Here is an 18682-nt window from a genome sequence, read left to right on the forward strand (position 1 = left end):
ATCCCCAGAAGAAGACATTTTCTCTACAAAATGAAGCTTTGTAGCAAAATAGGACACATTGCTTCCAGAATACCTTTTCTCTTCTACCAATTGAGGACATTACTAACAGAAACACCTTTTCTCCTCTACAAAATAAGGACATTTCCAACAGATATATCCTTTTCTGACAGATTTTAGAAAAATTTCACAGGAATATCAATACTTATACCAGAAATAAAAAGGTCTCTCTTAGGTATCACTCTTTACCCTTGCAAAAATATGCTTTTCTTACCCAAATAATGTTTTTCATCTCTACAAACAGCATTTTCTAGACATAAAGGTGGTTTTCATCACCAAAAGAAATCGATTTCTCTTCAAAATCAGCGTTTGTAGCCAAATATGACACACTGTTTCCAGAATAACTCTTTTCATCTAAAAAAGAATGACATTTCCAACAGAAATATCCATTTCTGACAGATTTTAGAAGTAGGTCACATGAATATCAATACTTATCCCAGAAATGAAAAGTACACTCTTAGGTATCACTCTGCATCCTTGCAAAACTATGGTTTTCTTCCCAAACTAATGCTTTTCATCCCTACAAATAGCAATTTCTCCCTAAATTACTGGTTTTCATCCCCAAAAGAAGACACATTCTCTTTAAAATGATGCTTTGTAACAAATGATGACTCACTGATTCCAGAATATCTGTCTTCCCCTACAAAATAATGACATTAGCATAAGAATTATCCATTTCAGACAAATTTCCGTTGCATTTCACACTAATATCAAGAATTACACCAGAAAAAAATGTGTTCTCTCTTAGGTATCACTCTTGAATCTTGCAAAAAATTCATTTTCTTACCAATACAAAGCTTGTCATCATTACAAGTAGCATTTTCTACCCAAAAAAGTGGTTTTCATCCCCAATAGAAATCGTTTTCTCTACAAATGGTCCCCTGCAGCAACATATGAAACACTCTTATTGGAATACCTCTTTCCCTCTTCAAAATAAGGACATTTCCAACAGAAATATCGATTTCTGACAAATTTTAGAAGAATGGCACACAAATATCAGTACCTATCCCAGAAATAAAAAGTTCTCTCCTAAGAATTATTCTTTATCCTTGCAAAAACATGGTTTTCTCACCAAAATTATGCTTTTTAACCCTTTAAAATAGCGTTGTTTCCCAGAAATACTGGTTTTCATACACAGAAGAAGACATTTTCTCTACAAAATGAAGCTTTGTAGCAAAATAGGACACATTGCTTCCAGAATACCTTTTCTCTTCTACCAATTGAGGACATTACTAACAGAAACACCTTTTCTCCTCTACAAAATAAGGACATTTCCAACAGATATATCCTTTTCTGACAGATTTTAGAAAAATTTCACAGGAATATCAATACCCAAAAAAGTGGTTTTCATCCCCAATAGAAATCGTTTTCTCTACAAATGGTCCCCTGCAGCAACATATGAAACACTGTTATTGGAATACCTCTTTCCCTCTTCAAAATAAGGACATTTCCAACAGAAATATCGATTTCTGACAAATTTTAGAAGAATGGCACACAAATATCAGTACCTATCCCAGAAATAAAAAGTTCTCTCCTAAGAATCATTCTTTATCCTTGCAAAAACATGGTTTTCTCACCAAAATTATGCTTTTTATCCCTTTAAAATAGCACTGTTTCCCAGAAATACTGGTTTTCATCCACAGAAGAAGACATTTTCTCTACAAAATGAAGCTTTGTAGCAAAATAGGACACATTGCTTCCAGAATACCTTTTCTCTTCTACCAATTGAGGACATTACTAACAGAAACACCTTTTCTCCTCTACAAAATAAGGACATTTCCAACAGATATATCCTTTTCTGACAGATTTTAGAAAAATTTCACAGGAATATCAATACCCAAAAAAGTGGTTTTCATCCCCAGTAGAAATCGTTTTCTCTACAAATGGTCCCCTGCAGCAACATATGAAACACTCTTATTGGAATACCTCTTTCCCTCTTCAAAATAAGGACATTTCCAACAGAAATATCGATTTCTGACAAATTTTAGAAGAATGGCACACAAATATCAGTACCTATCCCAGAAATAAAAAGTTCTCTCCTAAGAATCATTCTTTATCCTTGCAAAAACATGGTTTTCTCACCAAAATTATGCTTTTTTTCTTTTTAAAATAGCGTTGTTTCCCAGAAATACTGGTTTTCATCCCCAGAAGAAGACATTTTCTCTACAAAATGAAGCTTTGTAGCAAAATAGGACACATTGCTTCCAGAATACCTTTTCTCTTCTACCAATTGAGGACATTACTAACAGAAACACCTTTTCTCCTCTACAAAATAAGGACATTTCCAACAGATATATCCTTTTCTGACAGATTTTAGAAAAATTTCACAGGAATATCAATACTTATACCAGAAATAAAAAGGTCTCTCTTAGGTATCACTCTTTACCCTTGCAAAAATATGCTTTTCTTACCCAAATAATGTTTTTCATCTCTACAAACAGCATTTTCTAGACATAAAGGTGGTTTTCATCACCAAAAGAAATCGATTTCTCTTCAAAATCAGCGTTTGTAGCCAAATATGACACACTGTTTCCAGAATAACTCTTTTCATCTAAAAAAGAATGACATTTCCAACAGAAATATCCATTTCTGACAGATTTTAGAAGTAGGTCACATGAATATCAATACTTATCCCAGAAATGAAAAGTACACTCTTAGGTATCACTCTGCATCCTTGCAAAACTATGGTTTTCTTCCCAAACTAATGCTTTTCATCCCTACAAATAGCAATTTCTCCCTAAATTACTGGTTTTCATCCCCAAAAGAAGACACATTCTCTTTAAAATGATGCTTTGTAACAAATGATGACTCACTGATTCCAGAATATCTCTCTTCCCCTACAAAATAATGACATTAGCATAAGAATTATCCATTTCAGACAAATTTCCGTTGCATTTCACACTAATATCAAGAATTACACCAGAAAAAAATGTGTTCTCTCTTAGGTATCACTCTTGAATCTTGCAAAAAATTCATTTTCTTACCAATACAAAGCTTGTCATCATTACAAGTAGCATTTTCTACCCAAAAAAGTGGTTTTCATCCCCAATAGAAATCGTTTTCTCTACAAATGGTCCCCTGCAGCAACATATGAAACACTCTTATTGGAATACCTCTTTCCCTCTTCAAAATAAGGACATTTCCAACAGAAATATCGATTTCTGACAAATTTTAGAAGAATGGCACACAAATATCAGTACCTATCCCAGAAATAAAAAGTTCTCTCCTAAGAATTATTCTTTATCCTTGCAAAAACATGGTTTTCTCACCAAAATTATGCTTTTTAACCCTTTAAAATAGCGTTGTTTCCCAGAAATACTGGTTTTCATACACAGAAGAAGACATTTTCTCTACAAAATGAAGCTTTGTAGCAAAATAGGACACATTGCTTCCAGAATACCTTTTCTCTTCTACCAATTGAGGACATTACTAACAGAAACACCTTTTCTCCTCTACAAAATAAGGACATTTCCAACAGATATATCCTTTTCTGACAGATTTTAGAAAAATTTCACAGGAATATCAATACCCAAAAAAGTGGTTTTCATCCCCAATAGAAATCGTTTTCTCTACAAATGGTCCCCTGCAGCAACATATGAAACACTGTTATTGGAATACCTCTTTCCCTCTTCAAAATAAGGACATTTCCAACAGAAATATCGATTTCTGACAAATTTTAGAAGAATGGCACACAAATATCAGTACCAATCCCAGAAATAAAAAGTTCTCTCCTAAGAATCATTCTTTATCCTTGCAAAAACATGGTTTTCTCACCAAAATTATGCTTTTTATCCCTTTAAAATAGCACTGTTTCCCAGAAATACTGGTTTTCATCCACAGAAGAAGACATTTTCTCTACAAAATGAAGCTTTGTAGCAAAATAGGACACATTGCTTCCAGAATACCTTTTCTCTTCTACCAATTGAGGACATTACTAACAGAAACACCTTTTCTCCTCTACAAAATAAGGACATTTCCAACAGATATATCCTTTTCTGACAGATTTTAGAAAAATTTCACAGGAATATCAATACTTATACCAGAAATAAAAAGGTCTCTCTTAGGTATCACTCTTTACCCTTGCAAAAATATGCTTTTCTTACCCAAATAATGTTTTTCATCTCTACAAACAGCATTTTCTAGACATAAAGGTGGTTTTCATCACCAAAGAAATCGATTTCTCTTCAAAATCAGCGTTTGTAGCCAAATATGACACATTGTTTCCAGAATAACTCTTTTCATCTAAAAAAGAATGACATTTCCAACAGAAATATCCATTTCTGACAGATTTTAGAAGTAGGTCACATGAATATCAATACTTATCCCAGAAATGAAAAGTACACTCTTAGGTATCACTCTTCATCCTTGCAAAGCTATGGTTTTCTTCCCAAACTAATGCTTTTCATCCCTACAAACAGCAATTTCTCCCTAAATTACTGGTTTTCATACCCAAAAGAAGACACATTCTCTTTAAAATGATGCCTTGTAACAAATGATGACTCACTGATTCCAGAATATCTGTCTTCCCCTACAAGATAATGACATTAACATAAGAATTATCCATTTCAGACAAATTTCCGATGTATTTCACACTAATATCAAGACTTACACCAGAAAAAAATGTGTTCTCTCTTAGGTATCACTCTTGAATCCTGCAAATAATTCATTTTCTTACCAATACAAAGCTTGTCATCATTACAAGTAGCATTTTCTACCTAAAAAATTGGTTTTCATCCCCAATAGAAATTGTTTTCTCTACAAATGGTCCCCTTTAGCAACATATGAAACACTCTTATTGGAATACCTCTTTCCCTCTTCAAAATAAGGACATTTCCAACAGAAATATCGATTTCTGACAAATTTTAGAAGAATGGCACACAAATATCAGTACCTATTCCAGAAATAAAAAGTTCTCTCCTAAGAATCATTCTTTATCCTTGCAAAAACATGGTTTTCTCACCAAAATTATGCTTTTTATCCCTTTAAAATAGCGCTGTTTCCCAGAAATACTGGTTCTCATCCCCAGAAGAAGACATTTTCTCTACAAAATGAAGCTTTGTAGCAAAATAGGACACATTGCTTCCAGAATACCTTTTCTCTTCTACAAATTGAGGACATTACTAACAGAAACACCTTTTTTCCTCTACAAAATAAGGACATTTCCAACAGATATATCCTTTTCTGACAGATTTTAGAAAAATTTCACAGGAATATCAATACTTATACCAGAAATAAAAAGGTCTCTCTTAGGTATCACTCTTTACCCTTGCAAAAGTATGCTTTTCTTACCCAAATAATGTTTTTCATCTCTACAAACAGCATTTTCTAGACATAAAGGTGGTTTTCATCAGCAAAAGAAATCGATTTCTCTTCAAAATTAGCGTTTGTAGCCAAATATGACACATTGTTTCCAGAATAACTCTTTTCATCTAAAAAAGAATGACATTTCCAACAGAAATATCCATTTCTGACAGATTTTAGAAGTAGGTCACATGAATATCAATACTTATCCCAGAAATGAAAAGTACACTCTTAGGTATCACTCTTCATCCTTGCAAAACTATGGTTTTCTTCCCAAACTAATGCTTTTCATCCCTACAAATAGCAATTTCTCCCTAAATTACTGGTTTTCACCCCCAAAAGAAGACACTTTCTCTTTAAAATGATGCTTTGTATCAAATGATGACTCACTGATTCCAGAATATCTCTCTTCCCCTACAAAATAATGACATTAACATAAGAATTATTCATTTCAGACAAATTTCCGATGTATTTCACACTAATATCAAGACTTACACCAGAAAAAAATGTGTTCTCTCTTAGGTATCAATCTTGAATCTTGCAAAAAATTCATTTTATTAGCAATAAAAAGCTTGTCATCATTACAAGTAGAATTTTTTACCCAAAAAAGTGGTTTTCATTCTCAATGGAAATCGTTTTCCCTACAAATGGTACCCTGTAGCAACATATGAAACACTGTTATTGGAATACCTCTTTCCCTCTTCAAAATAAGGCCATTTCCAACAGAAATATCGATTTCTGACAAATTTTAGAAGAATGGCACACAAATATCAGTACCTATCCCAGAAATAAAAAGTTCTCTCCTAAGAATCATTCTTTATCCTTGCAAAAACATGGTTTTCTCACCAAAATTATGCTTTTTATCCCGTTAAAATAGCGCTGTTTCCCAGAAATACTGGTTCTCATCCCCAGAAGAAGACATTTTCTCTACAAAATGAAGCTTTGTAGCAAAATAGGACACATTGCTTCCAGAATACCTTTTCTCTTCTACCAATTGAGGACATTACTAACAGAAACACCTTTTCTCCTCTACAAAATAAGGACATTTCCAACAGATATATCCTTTTCTGACAGAGTTTAGAAAAATTTCACAGGAATATCAATACTTATACCAGAAATAAAAAGGTCTCTCTTAGGTATCACTCTTTACCCTTGCAAAAATAGGCTTTTCTTACCCAAATAATGTTTTTCATCTCTACAAACAGCATTTTCTAGACATAAAGGTGGTTTTCATCACCAAAAGAAATCGATTTCTCTTCAAAATTAGCGTTTGTAGCCAAATATGACACATTGTTTCCAGAATAACTCTTTTCATCTAAAAAAGAATGACATTTCCAACAGAAATATCCATTTCTGACAGATTTTAGAAGTAGGTCACATGAATATCAATACTTATCCCAGAAATGAAAAGTACACTCTTAGGTATCACTCTTCATCCTTGCAAAGCTATGGTTTTCTTCCCAAACTAATGCTTTTCATCCCTACAAACAGCAATTTCTCCCTAAATTACTGGTTTTCATACCCAAAAGAAGACACATTCTCTTTAAAATGATGCCTTGTAACAAATGATGACTCACTGATTCCAGAATATCTGTCTTCCCCTACAAAATAATGACATTAACATAAGAATTATCCATTTCAGACAAATTTCCGATGTATTTCACACTAATATCAAGACTTACACCAGAAAAAAATGTGTTCTCTCTTAGGTATCACTCTTGAATCCTGCAAATAATTCATTTTCTTACCAATACAAAGCTTGTCATCATTACAAGTAGCATTTTCTACCTAAAAAATTGGTTTTCATACCCAATAGAAATTGTTTTCTCTTCAAATGGTCCCCTGTAGCAACATATGAAACACTGTTATTGGAATACCTCTTTCCCTCTTCAAAATAAGGACATTTCCAACAGAAATATCGATTTCTGACAAATTTTAGAAGAATGGCACACAAATATCAGTACCTATCCCAGAAATAAAACGTTCTCTCCTAAGAATCATTCTTTATCCTTGCAAAAACATGGTTTTCTCACCAAAATTATGCTTTTTATCCCTTTAAAATAGCGCTGTTTCCCAGAAATACTGGTTCTCATCCCCAGAAGAAGACATTTTCTCTACAAAATGAAGCTTTGTAGCAAAATAGGACACACTGCTTCCAGAATACCTTTTCTCTTCTACAAATTGAGGACATTACTAACAGAAACACCTTTTCTCCTCTACAAAATAAGGACATTTCCAACAGATATATCCTTTTCTGACTGATTTTAGAAAAATTTCACAGGAATATCAATACTTATACCAGAAATAAAAAGGTCTCTCTTAGGTATCACTCTTTACCCTTGCAAAAATATGCTTTTCTTACCCAAATAATGTTTTTCATCTCTACAAACAGCATTTTCTAGACATATAGGTGGTTTTCATCAGCAAAAGAAATCGATTTCTCTTCAAAATCAGCGTTTGTAGCCAAATATGACACATTGTTTCCAGAATAACTCTTTTCATCTAAAAAAGAATGACATTTCCAACAGAAATATCCATTTCTGACAGATTTTAGAAGTAGGTCACATGAATATCAATACTTATCCCAGAAATGAAAAGTACACTCTTAGGTATCACTCTTCATCCTTGCAAAACTATGGTTTTCTTCCCAAACTAATGCTTTTCATCCCTACAAATAGCAATTTCTCCCTAAATTACTGGTTTTCACCCCCAAAAGAAGACACTTTCTCTTTAAAATGATGCTTTGTATCAAATGATGACTCACTGATTCCAGAATATCTCTCTTCCCCTACAAAATAATGACATTAACATAAGAATTATCCATTTCAGACAAATTTCCGATATAATTCACACTAATATCAAGACTTACACCAGAAAAACATGTGTTCTCTCTTAGGTATCAATCTTGAATCTTGCAAAAAATTCATTTTCTTAGAAATACAAAGCTTGTCATCATTACAAGTAGCATTTTTTACCCAAAAAAGTGGTTTTCATCCTCAATGGAAATCGTTTTCCCTACAAATGGTCCCCTGTAGCAACATATGAAACACTCTTATTGGAATACCTCTTTCCCTCTTCAAAATAAGGCCATTTCCAACAGAAATATCGATTTCTGACAAATTTTAGAAGAATGGCACACAAATATCAGTACCTATTCCAGAAATAAAAAGTTCTCTCCTAAGAATCATTCTTTATCCTTGCAAAAACATGGTTTTCTCACCAAAATTATGCTTTTTATCCCTTTAAAATAGCGCTGTTTCCCAGAAATACTGGTTTTCATCCCCAGAAGAAGACATATCTCTACAAAATGAAGCTTTATAGCAAAATAGGACACATTGCTTCCAGAATACCTTTTCTCTTCTACAAATTGAGGACATTACTAACAGAAACACCTTTTCTCCTCTACAAAATAAGGACATTTCCAACAGATATATCCTTTTCTGACAGATTTTAGAAAAATTTCACAGGAATATCAATACTTATACCAGAAATAAAAAGGTCTCTCTTAGGTATCACTCTTTACCCTTGCAAAAATATGATTTTCTTACCAAAATAATGTTTTTCATCTCTACAAACAGCATTTTCTAGACATAAAGGTGTTTTTCATCACCAAAAGAAATCGATTTCTCTTCAAAATTAGCGTTTGTAGCCAAATATGACACATTGTTTCCAGAATAACTCTTTTCATCTAAAAAAGAATGACATTTCCAACAGAAATATCCATTTCTGACAGATTTTTGAAGTAGGTCACATGAATAGCAATACTTATCCCAGAAATGAAAAGTACACTCTTAGGTATCACTCTGCATCCTTGCAAAACTATGGGTTTCTTCCCAAACTAATGCTTTTCATCCCTACAAATAGCAATTTCTCCCTAAATTACTGGTTTTCATCCCCAAAAGAAGTCATATTCTCTTTAAAATGATGCTTTGTAACAAATGATGACTCACTGATTCCAGAATATCTCTCTTCCCCTACAAAATAATGACATTAACATAAGAATTATCCATTTCTGGCAAATTTCCGATGTATTTCACACTAATATCAAGACTTACACCAGAAAAAAATGTGTTCTCTCTTAGGTATCACTCTTGAATCTTGCAAAAAATTCATTTTCTTACCAATACAAAGCTTGTCATCATTACAAGTAGCATTTTCTACCCAAAAAAGTGGTTTTCATCCCCAATAGAAATTGTTTTCTCTACAAATGGTCCCCTGTAGCAACATATGAAACACTCTTATTGGAATACCTCTTTCCCTCTTCAAAATAAGGAAATTTCCAACAGAAATATCGATTTCTGACAAATCTTAGAAGAATGGCACACAAATATCAGTACCTATTCCAGAAATAAAAAGTTCTCTCCTAAGAATCATTCTTTATCCTTGCAAAAACATGGTTTTCTCACCAAAATTATGCTTTTTATCCCTTTAAAATAGCGCTGTTTCCCAGAAATACTGGTTTTCATCCACAGAAGAAGACATTTTCTCTACAAAATGAAGCTTTGTAGCAAAATAGGACACATTGCTTCCAGAATACCTTTTCTCTTCTACCAATTGAGGACATTACTAACAGAAACACCTTTTCTCCTCTACAAAATAAGGACATTTCCAACAGATATATCCTTTTCTGACAGATTTTAGAAAAATTTCACAGGAATATCAATACTTATACCAGAAATAAAAAGGTCTCTCTTAGGTATCACTCTTTACCCTTGCAAAAATATGCTTTTCTTACCCAAATAATGTTTTTCATCTCTACAAACAGCATTTTCTAGACATAAAGGTGGTTTTCATCACCAAAAGAAATCGATTTCTCTTCAAAATTAGCGTTTGTAGCCAAATATGACACATTGTTTCCAGAATAACTCTTTTCATCTAAAAAAGAATGACATTTCCAACAGAAATATCCATTTCTGACAGATTTTAGAAGTAGGTCACATGAATATCAATACTTATCCCAGAAATGAAAAGTACACTCTTAGGTATCACTCTTCATCCTTGCAAAGCTATGGTTTTCTTCCCAAACTAATGCTTTTCATCCCTACAAATAGCAATTTCTCCCTAAATTACTGGTTTTCATCCCCAAAAGAAGACACATTCTCTTTAAAATGATGCTTTGTAACAAATGATGACTCACTGATTCCAGAATATCTCTCTTCCCCTACAAAATAATGACATTAGCATAAGAATTATCCATTTCAGACAAATTTCCGATGTATTTCACACTAATATCAAGACTTACACCAGAGAAAAATGTGTTCTCTCTTAGGTATCAATCTTGAATCTTGCAAAAAATTCATTTTCTTACCAATACAAAGCTTGTCATCATTACAAGTAGCATTTTTTACCCAAAAAAGTGGTTTTCATTTTCAATGGAAATCGTTTTCCCTACAAATGGTCCCCTGTAGCAACATATGAAACACTCTTATTGGAATACCTCTTTCCCTCTTCAAATTAAGGCCATTTCCAACAGAAATATCGATTTCTGACAAATTTTAGAAGAATGGCACACAAATATCAGTACCTATCCCAGAAATAAAAAGTTCTCTCCTAAGAATCATTCTTTATCCTTGCAAAAACATGGTTTTCTCACCAAAATTATGCTTTTTATCCCTTTAAAATAGCACTGTTTCCCAGAAATACTGGTTTTCATCCCCAGAAGAAGACATTTTCTCTACAAAATGAAGCTTTGTAGCAAAATAGGACACATTGCTTCCAGAATACCTTTTCTCTTATACAAATTGAGGACATTACTAACAGAAACACTTTTTCTCCTCTACAAAATAAGGACATTTCCAACAGATATATCCTTTTCTGACAGATTTTAGAAAAATTTCACAGGAATATCAATACTTATACCAGAAATAAAAAGGTCTCTCTTAGGTATCACTCTTTACCCTTGCAAAAATAGGCTTTTCTTACCCAAATAATGTTTTTCATCTCTACAAACAGCATTTTCTAGACATAAAGGTGGTTTTCATCAGCAAAAGAAATCGATTTCTCTTCAAAATTAGCGTTTGTAGCCAAATATGACACACTGTTTCCAGAATAACTCTTTTCATCTAAAAAAGAATGACATTTCCAACAGAAATATCCATTTCTGACAGATTTTAGAAGTAGGTCACATGAATATCAATACTTATCCCAGAAATGAAAAGTACACTCTTAGGTATCACTCTGCATACTTGCAAAACTATGGTTTTCTTCCCAAACTAATGCTTTTCATCCCTACATATAGCAATTTCTCCCTAAATTACTGGTTTTCATCCCCAAAAGAAGACACATTCTCTTTAAAATGATGCTTTGTAACAAACGATGACTCACTGATTCCAGAATATCTCTCTTCCCCTACAAAATAATGACATTAACATAAGAATTATCCATTTCAGACAAATTTCTGATATATTTCACAATAATATCAAGACTTACACCAGAAAAAAATGTGTTCTCTCTTAGGTATCACTCTTGAATCTTGCAAAAAATTCATTTTCTTACCTTTACAAAGCTTGCCATCATTACAAGTAGCATTTTCTACCCAAAATGTGGTTTTCATCCCCAATAGAATTCGTTTTCTCTACAAATGGTCCCCTGTAGCAACATATGAAACACTGTTATTGGAATACCTCTTTCCCTCTTCAAAATAAGGCCATTTCCAACAGAAATATCGATTTCTGACAAATTTTAGAAGAATGGCACACAAATATCAGTACCTATCCCAGAAATAAAAAGTTCTCTCCTAAGAATCATTCTTTATCCTTGCAAAAACATGGTTTTCTCACCAAAATTATGCTTTTTATCCCTTTAAAATAGCGCTGTTTCCCAGAAATACTGGTTCTCATCCCCAGAAGAAGACATTTTCTCTACAAAATGAAGCTTTGTAGCAAAATAGGACACATTGCTTCCAGAATACCTTTTCTCTTCTACAAATTGAGGACATTACTAACAGAAACACCTTTTCTCCTCTACAAAATAAGGACATTTCCAACAGATATGTCCTTTTCTGACAGATTTTAGAAAAATTTCACAGGAATATCAATACTTATACCAGAAATAAAAAGGTCTCTCTTAGGTATCACTCTTTACCCTTGCAAAAATATGCTTTTCTTACCCAAATAATGTTTTTCATCTCTACAAACAGCATTTTCTAGACATAAAGGTGGTTTTCATCAGCAAAAGAAATCGATTTCTCTTCAAAATTAGCGTTTGTAGCCAAATATGACACATTGTTTCCAGAATAACTCTTTTCATCTAAAAAAGAATGACATTTCCAACAGAAATATCCATTTCTGACAGATTTTAGAAGTAGGTCACATGAATATCAATACTTATCCCAGAAATGAAAAGTACACTCTTAGGTATCACTCTGCATCCTTGCAAAACTATGGTTTTCTTCCCAAACTAATGCTTTTCATCCCTACAAATAGCAATTTCTCCCTAAATTACTGGTTTTCATCCCCAAAAGAAGACACATTCTCTTTAAAATGATGCTTTGTAACAAATGATGACTCACTGATTCCAGAATATCTGTCTTCCCCTACAAAATAATGACATTAACATAAGAATTATCCATTTCAGACAAATTTCCGATGTATTTCACACTAATATCAAGACTTACACCAGAGAAAAATGTGTTCTCTCTTAGGTATCAATCTTGAATCTTGCAAAAAATTCATTTTCTTACCAATACAAAGCTTGTCATCATTACAAGTAGCATTTTTTACCCAAAAAAGTGGTTTTCATTTTCAATGGAAATCGTTTTCCCTACAAATGGTCCCCTGTAGCAACATATGAAACACTCTTATTGGAATACCTCTTTCCCTCTTCAAATTAAGGCCATTTCCAACAGAAATATCGATTTCTGACAAATTTTAGAAGAATGGCACACAAATATCAGTACCTATCCCAGAAATAAAAAGTTCTCTCCTAAGAATCATTCTTTATCCTTGCAAAAACATGGTTTTCTCACCAAAATTATGCTTTTTATCCCTTTAAAATAGCACTGTTTCCCAGAAATACTGGTTTTCATCCCCAGAAGAAGACATTTTCTCTACAAAATGAAGGTTTGTAGCATAATAGGACACATTGCTTCCAGAATACCTTTTCTCTTATACAAATTGAGGACATTACTAACAGAAACACTTTTTCTCCTCTACAAAATAAGGACATTTCCAACAGATATATCCTTTTCTGACAGATTTTAGAAAAATTTCACAGGAATATCAATACTTATACCAGAAATAAAAAGGTCTCTCTTAGGTATCACTCTTTACCCTTGCAAAAATATGCTTTTCTTACCCAAATAGTGTTTTTCGTCTCTACAAACAGCATTTTCTAGACATAAAGGTGGTTTTCATCACCAAAAGAAATCGATTTCTCTTCAAAATTAGCGTTTGTAGCCAAATATGACACATTGTTTCCAGAATAACTCTTTTCATCTAAAAAAGAATGACATTTCCAACAGAAATATCCATTTCTGACAGATTTTAGAAGTAGGTCACATGAATATCAATACTTATCCCAGAAATGAAAAGTACACTCTTAGGTATCACTCTGCATCCTTGCAAAACTATGGTTTTCTTCCCAAACTAATGCTTTTCATCCCTACAAATAGCAATTTCTCCCTAAATTACTGGTTTTCATCCCCAAAAGAAGACACATTCTCTTTAAAATGATGCTTTGTAACAAATGATGACTCGCTGATTCCAGAATATCTCTCTTCCCCTACAAAATAATGACATTAACATAAGAATTATCCATTTCAGACAAATTTCTGATATATTTCACAATAATATCAAGACTTACACCAGAAAAAAATGTGTTCTCTCTTAGGTATCACTCTTGAATCTTGCAAAAAATTCATTTTCTTACCTTTACAAAGCTTGCCATCATTACAAGTAGCATTTTCTACCCAAAAAAGTGGTTTTCATCCCCAATAGAATTCGTTTTCTCTACAAATGGTCCCCTGCAGCAACATATGAAACACTCTTATTGGAATACCTCTTTCCCTCTTCAAAATAAGGACATTTCCAACAGAAATATCGATTTCTGACAAATTTTAGAAGAATGGCACACAAATATCAGTACCTATCCCAGAAATAAAAAGTTCTCTCCTAAGAATCATTCTTTATCCTTGCAAAAACATGGTTTTCTCACCAAAATTATGCTTTTTATCCCTTTAAAATAGCGATGTTTCCCAGAAATACTGGTTCTCATCCCCAGAAGAAGACATTTTCTCTACAAAATGAAGCTTTGTAGCAAAATAGGACACATTGCTTCCAGAATACCTTTTCTCTTCTACCAATTGAGGACATTACTAACAGAAACACCTTTTCTCCTCTACAAAATAAGGACATTTCCAACAGATATATCCTTTTCTGACAGATTTTAGAAAAATTTCTCAGGAATATCAATACTTACTCCAGAAATAAAAAGGTCTCTCTTAGGTATCACTCTTTACCCTTGCAAAAACATGCTTTTTTTACCCAAATAGTGTTTTTCATCTCTACAAACAGCATATTCTAGACATAAATGTGGTTTTCATCAGCAAAAGAAATCAATTTCTCTTCAAAATTAGCGTTTGTAGCCAAATATGACACATTGTTTCCAGAATAACTCTTTTCATCTAAAAAAGAATGACATTTCCAACAGAAATATCCATTTCTGACAGATTTTAGAAGTAGGTCACATGAACATCAATACTTATCCCAGAAATGAAAAGTACACTCTTAGGTATCACTCTTCATCCTTGCAAAACTATGGTTTTCTTCCCAAACTAATGCTTTTCATCCCTACAAATAGCAATTTCTCCCTAAATTACTGGTTTTCATCCCCAAAAGAAGACACATTCTCTTTAAAATGATGCTTTGTAACAAATGATGACTCACTGATTCCAGAATATCTCTCTTCCCCTACAAAATAATGACATTAACATAAGAATTATCCATTTCAGACAAATTTCCGATGTATTTCACACTAATATCAAGACTTCAACCAGAAAAAAATGTGTTCTCTCTTAGGTATCACTCTTGAATCTTGCAAAAAATTCATTTTCTTAGCAATACAAAGCTTGCCATTACTACAAGTAGCATTTTCTACCCAAAAAATTGGTTTTCATCCCCAATAGAAATCGTTTTCTCTACAAATGGTCCCCTGTAGCAACATATGAAACACTCTTATTGGAATACCTCTTTCCCTCTTCAAAATAAGGCCATTTCCAACAGAAATATCGATTTCTGACAAATTTTAGAAGAATGGCACACAAATATCAGTACCTATCCCAGAAATAAAAAGTTCTCTAATAAGAATCATTCTTTATCCTTGCAAAAACACGGTTTTCTAACCAAAATTATGCTTTTTATCCCTTTAAAATAGCGCTGTTTCCCAGAAATACTGGTTTTCATCCCCAGAAGAAGACATTTTCTCTACAAAATGAAGCTTTGTAGCAAAATAGGACACATTGCTTCCAGAATACCTTTTCTCTTCTACCAATTGAGGACATTACTAACAGAAACACCTTTTCTCCTCTACAAAATAAGGACATTTCCAACAGATATATCCATTTCTGACAGATTTTAGAAAAATTTCACAGGAATATCAATACTTATACCAGAAATAAAAAGGTCTCTCTTAGGTATCACTCTTTACCCTTGCAAAAATATGCTTTTCTTACCCAAATAATGTTTTTCATCTCTACAAACAGCATTTTCTAGACATAAAGGTGGTTTTCATCACCAAAAGAAATCGATTTCTCTTCAAAATTAGCGTTTGTAGCCAAATATGACACATTGTTTCCAGAATAACTCTTTTCATCTAAAAAAGAATGACATTTCCAACAGAAATATCCATTTCTGACAGATTTTAGAAGTAGGTCACATGAATATCAATACTTATCCCAGAAATGAAAAGTACACTCTTAGGTATCCCTCTGCATCCTTGCAAAACTATGGTTTTCTTCCCAAACTAATGCTTTTCATCCCTACAAATAGCAATTTCTCCCTAAATTACTGGTTTTCATCCCCAAAAGAAGACACATTCTCTTTAAAATGATGCTTTGTAGCAAATGATGACTCACTGATTCCAGAATATCTCTCTTCCCCTACAAAATAATGACATTAACATAAGAATTATCCATTTCAGACAAATTTCTGATATATTTCACAATAATATCAAGACTTACACCAGAAAAAAATGTGTTCTCTCTTAGGTATCACTCTTGAATCTTGCAAAAAATTCATTTTCTTACCAATACAAAGGTTGTCATCTTTACAAGTAGCATTTTCTACCCAAAAAAGTGGTTTTCATCCCCAATAGAAATTGTTTTCTCTACAAATGGTCCCTTGTAGCAACATATGAAACACTCTTATTGGAATACCTCTTTCCCTCTTCAAAATAAGGACATTTCCAACAGAAATATCGATTTCTGACAAATCTTAGAAGAATGGCACACAAATATCAGTACCTATCCCAGAAATAAAAAGTTCTCTCCTAAGAATCATTCTTTATCCTTGAAAAACATGGTTTTCTCACAAAAATTATGCTTTTTCTCCCTTTAAAATAGCGCTGTTTCCCAGAAATACTGGTTTTCATCCCCAGAAGAAGACATTTTCTCTACAAAATGAAGCTTTGTAGCAAAATAGGACACATTGCTTCCAGAATACCTTTTCTCTTCTACAAATTGAGGACATTACTAACTGAAACACCTTTTCTCCTCTACAAAATAAGGACATTTCCAACAGATATATCCTTTTCTGACAGATTTTAGAAAAATTTCACAGGAATATCAATACTTATACCAGAAATAAAAAGGTCTCTCTTAGGTATCACTCTTTACCCTTGCAAAAATATGCTTTTCTTACCCAAATAGTGTTTTTCCTCTCTACAAACAGCATTTTCTAGACATAAAGGTGGTTTTCATCACCAAAAGTAATCGATTTCTCTTCAAAATTAGCGTTTGTAGCCAAATATGACACATTGTTTCCAGAATAACACTTTTCATCTAAAAAAGAATGACATTTCCAACAGAAATATCCATTTCTGACAGATTTTAGAAGTAGGTCACATGAATATCAATACTTATCCCAGAAATGAAAAGTACACTCTTAGGTATCACTCTTCATCCTTGCAAAACTATGGTTTTCTTCCCAAACTAATGCTTTTCATCCCTACAAATAGCAATTTCTCCCTAAATTACTGGTTTTCATCCCCAAAAGAAGACACATTCTCTTTAAAATGATGCTTTGTAACAAATGATGACTCACTGATTCCAGAATATCTCTCTTCCCCTACAAAATAATCACATTAACATAAGAATTATCCATTTCAGACAAATTTCCGATGTATTTCACACTAATATCAAGACTTACACCAGAAAAAAATGTGTTCTCTCTTAGGTATCACTCTTGAATCTTGCAAAAAATTCATTTTCTTACCAATACAAAGGTTGTCATCTTTACAAGTAGCATTTTCTACCCAAAAAAGTGGTTTTCATCCCCAATAGAAATTGTTTTCTCTACAAATGGTCCCCTGTAGCAACATATGAAACACTCTTATTGGAATACCTCTTTCCCTCTTCAAAATAAGGACATTTCCAACAGAAATATCGATTTCTGACAAATCTTAGAAGAATGGCACACAAATATCAGTACCTATCCCAGAAATAAAAAGTTCTCTCCTAAGAATCATTCTTTATCCTTGCAAAAACATGGTTTTCTCACCAAAATTATGATTTTTATCCCTTTAAAATAGCGCTGTTTCCCAGAAATACTGGTTCTCATCCCCAGAAGAAGACATTTTCTCTACAAAATGAAGTTTTGTAGCAAAATAGGACACATTGCTTCCAGAATACCTTTTCTCTTCTACCAATTGAGGACATTACTAACAGAAACACCTTTTCTCCTCTACAAAATAAGGACATTTCCAACAGATATATCCTTTTCTGACAGATTTTAGAAAAGTTTCACAGGAATATCAATACTTATACCAGAAATAAAAAGGTCTCTCTTAGGTATCACTCTTTACCCTTGCAAAAATATGCTTTTCTTACCCAAATAATGTTTTTCATCTCTACAAAAAGCATTTTCTAGACATAAAGGTGGTTTTCATCACCAAAAGAAATCGATTTCTCTTCAAAATTAGCGTTTGTAGCCAAATATGACACATTGTTTCCAGAATAACTCTTTTCATCTAAAAAGGAATGACATTTCCAACAGAAATATCCATTTCTGACAGATTTTAGAAGTAGGTCACATGAATATCAATACTTATCCCAGAAATGAAAAGTACACTCTTAGGTATCCCTCTGCATCCTTGCAAAACTATGGTTTTC

The sequence above is a fragment of the Coturnix japonica genome, chromosome 2 (assembly GCF_054131305.1).
Source record: "Coturnix japonica strain WE chromosome 2, WE-NBRP24, whole genome shotgun sequence".
In the NCBI taxonomy this organism is placed as follows: domain Eukaryota; kingdom Metazoa; phylum Chordata; class Aves; order Galliformes; family Phasianidae; genus Coturnix; species Coturnix japonica.